Source organism: Rhincodon typus, chromosome 37 (genome assembly GCF_021869965.1).
Source record: "Rhincodon typus isolate 14 chromosome 37, sRhiTyp1.1, whole genome shotgun sequence".
Lineage (NCBI taxonomy): Eukaryota > Metazoa > Chordata > Chondrichthyes > Orectolobiformes > Rhincodontidae > Rhincodon > Rhincodon typus.
The window spans coordinates 5,344,458-5,352,063 of NC_063368.1; the positions used below are offsets into that span (position 1 = coordinate 5,344,458).

Genomic DNA, 7,606 nt, shown 5'->3' on the forward strand with positions numbered 1-7,606 from the left:
CAGATCTTGTTGCATTTCAATATGATCTGCTTCAGTATCAGAGGAGTTGTGAATGGTGCTGAACATTGTGCAATTATTGGCAAACATCCCCACTTCTGACCTTCTGATGGAGGGAAGGTCCTTGGATGAAGCATCTGAAAATGGTTGGGTTGAAGACACTACCCTGAGGAACTCCTGCAGAGATGTCCTGGAGCTGAGATGACTGACCTCCAACAACCACAACCATCTTCCCATGTGTCAGGTATGACTCCAACCACTGGAGAGTTTGCCCCCGATACCCATTGATTCCAGTTTTGCTGGGGTTCCATGATGCCACACTCGGTTGAATGCAGCCTTGATGTCAAGGGCTGTCATTCTCACCTCAACTCGAATTCAGCCCCTTTGTCCATGTTTGAACCAAGGCTGTAATGAGGACAGGAGCTGAGTGGCCCTGGCGGAACCCAAACTGGGCGTCACTAAGCAGGTTATTGCTGAGAGGGTGCTGCTTGATAGCACTGTATCACTTCCATCACTTTACTAATGATTGAGAGGAGACTGATGGGGTGGTAATTGGCCGGGTTGGATTTGTCCTGCTTTGTGCGTACAGGACATACCTGGGCAATTTTCCACATTGCCATGTAGATGCCAGTGTTGTAACTGTACTGGAACAGTTCTGGAGCACAAGTCCTCAGTACTATTGCTGAAATGTTGTGAGAGCTCATAATCATTGCTGTCCCCAGTGCCTCTAAATGTTTCTTGATATCATGTGGAGCGAATTGAATTGGCTAAAGACTCAGGACCTCTGGAAGAGGCCAAGATGGATCATCCATTTGGCACTGATGTTCTGGGCTCTTCCATCATTCAGGATGGGGATATTTGTGGAGCATCCTCCTCCAGTGAGTTGTTTAATTGTCTGCCACCATTCAGGACTGCAGAGCTTAGATCTGATCCGTTGGTTGTGGGATCGCTTAGCTCTGTCTATCACTTGCTGCTTATGTTGTCTGCCATGCAAGTGGTCCTGTTTTTAGCTTCACTAGCTTGGCACCTCATTTTTAGGTATGCCTGGTGCATATCTCCTGGCACGCCCTCCTGCACTCTCTGTATTGAACCAGGGTTGATCCCCTGGCTTGATGGTAATGGTTGAGTGGGGGATATGCCAGGCCATAAGGTTACAGATTGTGCTGGAGTACAATTCTGCTGCTGTTGATGGCACACAACTCCTCATGGATGCCGAGTCTCAAGTTGCTAGATTTGTTTGAATCTGTCCCATTTAGCACAGTGATAGTGCCACACAACATAATGGAAGGTATTCTCAACATGAAGGCGGGACTTTGTCTCCACAAGGACTGTGCGATGGCCGCTCTTACCGATACTGTCATGGACAAATGCATCTGCAGCTGGCAAATTAGGAAGGATGAGGTCAAGTATGTTTTTCCCTCTCGTTGGTTCCTTCAGCACCTGCCACAGACTGTTGCGAACTCACAGGGCAACCCCATCCCAGCTGTATGCTCTTGTGCTGCCACCTCTCTGGGTCTACCCTGCCGGTGAGACAGGACATATCCAGGGACGGTGCTCGTGGTGGTGTCTGGGACTTGTCTGTAAAGTATGATTCCATGGGTATGACTATGTCAGGCTTGACTAGTCTGTGAGACAGCTCTCCCAATTTTGGCACTAGTCCCTAAATGTTAATGAGGAGGACTTTGCAGGGTCGATAGGGCTGTTTCTGCCATCGTCAATGCCAGGTGCTCTGTCCAGTTTCATATCTGTTTTGAGACCTTAAAACTGAGTGGCTTGCTTAGCCATTTCAGAAGGCAGTTTGGAATCACCCACATTGCTATAGTTTGGAGTCACATGCTCAGGCCAGGTAAGGACAGCAGCTTTCCTTCTGTAAAGGACATTAATAGCCCAGATGGATTTTTCCAGCAATGGTCACCATAAGACTCTTAATTCCAGATCAAATTCCACCATGGCAGGATTTGAACCCGGCTCCCTCAAACATTAGCTGAGTTTCTGGATTAATAGTCTAGCAATAATCCCACTAAGCCACCAACTCCCAATGCTCCAGGCTGCCCAGACTCCCTCGTCAGTAGCGCATGCGCTGATGGTGATGTCACTGCGCATGGAACACAATGATGTCATCAGCACATGCGCAGTCACATCCAGGTGCAGACAACCAGCATCAGACACCATGTCTGTGGGTGCCCAGTGACCATTGTGGGGCTGTGACTAATCGGGGTCGAAATGGGGAGGCTCAGAGAGTTGGTGCAACTCTCAGATAAAGGACGGATAAATATGTTCCTCTGGAATAATCAACTTGTTATATCCTGTTGTTGTCAATGGTTCAACTGAACAAACCCACAAATCGTCCTGGACTATTATTGAACTGATAACATCAACTACTTCTGCTTAAATGTCAAGCAATCAGCAAGCTTTGAGTGGCAGACTCTTAGCCTGGCATCGTGGTCTCTCAGCTTGGCATGGTGGTTTCTTGGGCCTGGCAGGGTGATCTCTAGCCTGGCATGGCTGTCTGTGAGCCCAGTGTAGCGGTCTTTTGGCCTGGTGTGGCCTCAGCGTGCGCATCTGGTCTTGAGGTGACTCCTCGCAGTGCAGTCCCATCACGGTGAAGCACTTAAGAAAGACAGTAATGTTTGAATTTTTAGCTTTATTTCTTTATTTTCTACTTAAAACTAAGAAGGTCTGCAATCTGTAACTTTTCACCTTATTTCGTATGCTTTACCCTTTACTATAATGACCGCAGTGTTCAACTTTTAACTTTGTTCTTTCTTTCTAACTTGTTCTTAACATTCTGTACCTAGGTACTTGTACCTAAGGTGGTGCCTTGTGTGGCGACGTTATACACTTTTCACTGTACTCCTGTACTTTTGTGCTTGAGTACACATGACACTAAAACCAAATCAAATCAAACCTAATATTTTAGTCAAATCTATTTTTGCTTCATGCTGTTTAGTTTCTTTATAGCTACAGGGGGATGAATACCACCCCCCAACCTGCCTCACAGCACCCCAGGCTTCAGTCGAAATTCTGGAGGTTGAGTTGATTGCGGGGTAGCTGTTCCCTTGCAAGAGGCCGCATCTTCAAGATAAAGAGGCATTATTCATTGAGTATTGAAATCTAATATGTTTCAAAAACAGAGCCTCAATGGTTAAATAATTTGTTTATCACACAGACTGATACTTTAACATGCTCAGGGCTGAGGCAGCCGAACATATCAACGTCCAGTTTCAAAAGGATTCCTCACCAGATTGTTGACCTGGTGGGCTGAGGTGTGGAGTGAGGGCAATGGTTGGGGCTTTGAAAGAGTGAGCTGATGGTAGATTTGGTTTAATTTCTTAAAAGTTCTTTCAGGGATGTGGGTATCACTGGCAAGTTGCTGCTCATCCCTCATTAACCTTTGAGATTTCTGATAACTGGATCCAGCAACTGAGCAATGGACTGCTTTCCAGGACATGGTCCCCTCTGCACATCCCTAGTTGCCCCGGGAGGCTGGCAAGAAGCTGTTGCCTTTGTCTTATACCCATGCAGTTCCGGTTTGTTACAGCATAGCTCCTCAATGGGTCATTTCAGAGGTCAGTTAAATATCAACCTTATTTTGCTCAGAGAGTGAAATCATGAGTCTAAATTTTTAACCAAATGTCTACTGGTTCCACAATTGGGAAACACTTACTGAATAATCCTGATTACGCATATAGCTACACTAAAAATCTGTACGTCGAAGTCAGTCGAGCTCACAAAGTGGCTCATTTATGTTTGTTAGATTGGATACATATTGATATGCAGACTGTCTGCAAAGAAAAGGTATATGTTCAAACCTTGTGCTTATTTTGAATTGGCTCATACGTTAGGGAACTTATTATTCCCCCTTGCTTTTCACAATCAACTAGAGTTGATCAGAACAGAGTTAGAGTTGGTCAGGACAACTACAGAGTTGCAACAGAGTTAATCAGAGTAATGAGTAACCTTGTTAGAGAGATAGTAGGAACTGCCGATGCTGGAGAATCTGAGATAACAAGGTGTAGAGCTGGATGAACACAGCAGGTCAAGCAGCATCAGAGGAGCAGGAAAGCTGACGTTTCGGGTCAAGACACTTCATTTTTCTGAAGAAGAGTCTCGACTGGAAACGTCAGCTTTCCTGCTCCTCTGATACTGCTTGGCCTGCTGTGTTCATCCAGCTCTACACCCTTTTAATCAGTAACCTTTCCACTTTTGTAATTGTTTGAAATCTGGCTCTCTTACATTTGTTATGATTTGGTGAGAAGTTGCAACAACATCACTCTTTTCAGCCAAGAACATAAATCTCAAGGACATATGCTTTCCTGGGAAAGCCCAGGCCTAATTGTCCTTGAGAAGATGGTGGTGAGGCACCTTCTTGAACTGCTGCATTCCATATGCTGTAGGTACACCCATTGTGTTGTTAGGGAGGGAAACCCAGGAGTTTAACCCAGTGACCATGAAGAAACAGTGATGCAATTCCAAGTCAGGACAGTGTGTGCCTTAGACGGGAACTGGGAAGCACAGAATTTGCATCTAACGTCTGCCCTTGTTCTTTGAGGTGGTATAGGTCACAGGTTTGGGAGGTGCTATCCAGAAGTGAGCCAGAAAAGGAAGTGGGGTGTGTACAAGTGAAGGAAAAGGATAGACTACCATCCGTACCAAGGACATGGTTCGAATCCCATCATGGCAGATGTGAAATTTGAACACAATTTTAATAAAAACTAGAATTAAAATCCAGCATAATGATGACTGTATAACCACTGTCAAATGTTGTTAAAGCTCATCTGGTACAGAAATTAGGGATGAATCCACCCATCCTTATCTGGCTTGGCCTATATGTAACTCCAGACCACACCACAATATGGTTGACTCTGATTCGCCCTCTGGGTGATGAGGGATGGGCGATAAATACTGGGATCTAAAAAAACGAATATTAAAGATTCCAATTAATTTGAGTGAGCCCAGAAGGCAGCCATTTGTCATTAAGTGACACTTTTAGGGTCCACTTTGAGATGTTTCTTGTGACGTTTTCGAGTGAGCATGGTCAGTCACCTAGATTGTCTCTCCGTGGTTTACTCTAGAGTCATCATTGCAGACTTTACAGTTATCTTGTGATTAGAAATGTCAGATTAACATCAATGTAAGTGATGTAAAATGGCAGTCTAGAGTTAAAAAGGATGGAGTCTGCATTAGAGGTAGTAGGAACTGCAGATGCTGGAGAATCTGAGATAACAAGGTGTAGAGCTGGATGAACACAGCCGGAAAGCTGACGTTTCGGGTCTGGACCCTTCTTCAGAAATGAGGGTCCAGACCCGAAACATCAGCTTTCCTGCTCCTCTGATGCTGCTTGGCCTGCTGTGTTCATCCAGCTCTACACCTTGTTATCTTGGAGTCTGCATTACCCAGGTTTGGATGAGGGAATGGACTATATATTTTAAAAAATTTTAACCGGTATAATTTCCTCCTGGGCACATGGAACAGCCAGTAAAATTTGTCAATGATACTGTTTTATAAGCCTCAGAACAATGCTCCAGCATGTTTATTCTCAAGGGTTATTTATATTGATATTTATATTATATTTATACTGACTTTTCCCCTCTGGGTTGTTGTCAATTTTTTAGAAAAAGCCAATTATTGTGAAACAGAGGTGGAGCATTCCATCAGGAATTTGTAAAAGCTCAGCAAGAGGCCATTCAGCCCTATTCAAATAAGCATCAGTACCCAGTGCCGATCATCTGCTTTGTCGCCTTATGTTATTTTGCTTTGAATAATAGGCCAATGACCTCTGGAAACACTGTACATGGAAAATGGTCTCCTCGGCAGTGTATAGACAGCCCAATCCTGAGGCCTGTCACAGCCCTTTGGTGTCACCAGCCTCGTATGCAATCCCTCCAATGGCCACATTATTGTCTGTTGCGCACTCAGATGATTTAATGACTCTGATAATAACATTGCGAATCCATTTCCCAATTCATTAAAACCCAAGGGTGGCACAGTGGCTCAATGGTTAGCACTGCTGCCTCACAATGGCTTAGAGTCACCTGAGAGTGGAAGCAATGTGAAGTTTACACATTCTTGCCGTGTCAGCGTAGGTTTCCTTTGGGTGCTCCAGTTTCGTCCCTCAGTCCAAAAATATGCAGGCTAGGTGATTGGCCGTGGGAAGTGTAGGGTTACAGGGACAGGATAAGGGAGTGGGTCTGGGTGGGAAGTTCTTTGCAGGGGCAGTGTGCACTCGATGGGGTGAATGGCCTATTTCCATGTTGTAGGAATTCTAGGATTTCCAGCTTGTGAAACCCAAGGACTGCCGCACAGCCCCATGGGGGATGAGGGCTGCAGTTTGACCAGGCCTTGTCCTGATGTCCCTGCTGGCTCCCCCTACCAATTCCCCATTCCCCCTCCTGCCAATGCCAGAGAGTCCCTGCATTCTATCTCCCCAGATTCAGTGACCCTCCTGTCACCATCAGTCCAGCCTGACAACAGAGAGCCGCTTCCATTGAACCCAGTCCAATATCATGGACAAGGGGCAGGGCAGAGACAGAAAACAAGACCTCACTGTTGTTGGCCTTGCCAACCCTCTGATCAGAGCATGGTGGGCCTCACCTGAGAGCTCAGGCCATGGACAGGCTGGCCTGGGGGCTAAACAGCAATAAATGTGCTTCATAGATAATTTTTTAATTCATTCATAGGAATGAGGGCGTCTCTGGCTAGGCAACATTTATTGCCCATTCCTATTGCCCAGAGGGCAGTTAAAAGTCAACCACATTGCTGTGGATCTGGAGTCACATGTAGGCCCAGACCAGGTAAGGATGGCAGTTTTTTTCCCTGAAGAATATTCGTGAACCAGATGGATTTTTCCAACAATCGACAATGGATTCGTGGTTATCTTTAAACTTTTAATTCCAGATTTTTATTGAATTCAAATTTCACCATTTGCCGTGGCAGGATTTAAACCTGGGTCCCCAGAACTTCGCCTGTATCTCTGGATTAATAATATAGCGATAATACCACTAGGCTGTTGGTTTTCAATGTAGACCCAAAGCTGTTGGGGCTGAGTCAGAACCTTGAGCACTCCATTAAACAGTAGGTTCCGCATCCTACTCTCTCTCTCTCTCTCTCGATCAAAGAAAGATTCTGAAATACTCAATTGGATTTGTTGGTCACAATCTCATTGTATTGACTGGAATTATGGACTCTGATAATCCTGTTTATACAATTGAAATAATAGAAAATGACTTCTCAAAGCATTGAGATTAAAGTTTGAGAAGTTTGTGTATTTAGGATGATTTAATTTGTTCACTTCCTGAGGCACAGAATCAGTTGTTCAGACATGCTAGATTCCTGCCTAATTGACTTGCCAGAACTGAAAATACTTCAGGGCTTCAATCTATTTTAAGCACTGGGTGTGATTTGATGTGAACTCACTGCACTGTGAACAGCAATGTTCTCTCTGAGTTGCTGGCACAACAGCTAGGGAATCGCTATGGAGATAGTAGGAACTGCAGATGCTGGAGAATCTGAGATAACAAGGTGTAGAGCTGGATGAACACAGCAGGCCAAGCAGCATCAGAGGAGCAGGAAAATTTTCTGAAGAAGGGTCTAGGCCCGAAACGTCAGC

The 7,606-nt window shown here is 45.1% G+C and overlaps 1 protein-coding gene across 1 annotated transcript in view; it reads left to right on the forward strand.

The window, feature by feature from the left end:
- Window positions 1-7,606, forward strand: part of tefa (TEF transcription factor, PAR bZIP family member a) — a 38,235-nt gene that overhangs the window by 2,543 nt on the left and 28,086 nt on the right. The gene's annotated exons all lie outside the window — the stretch shown is intronic.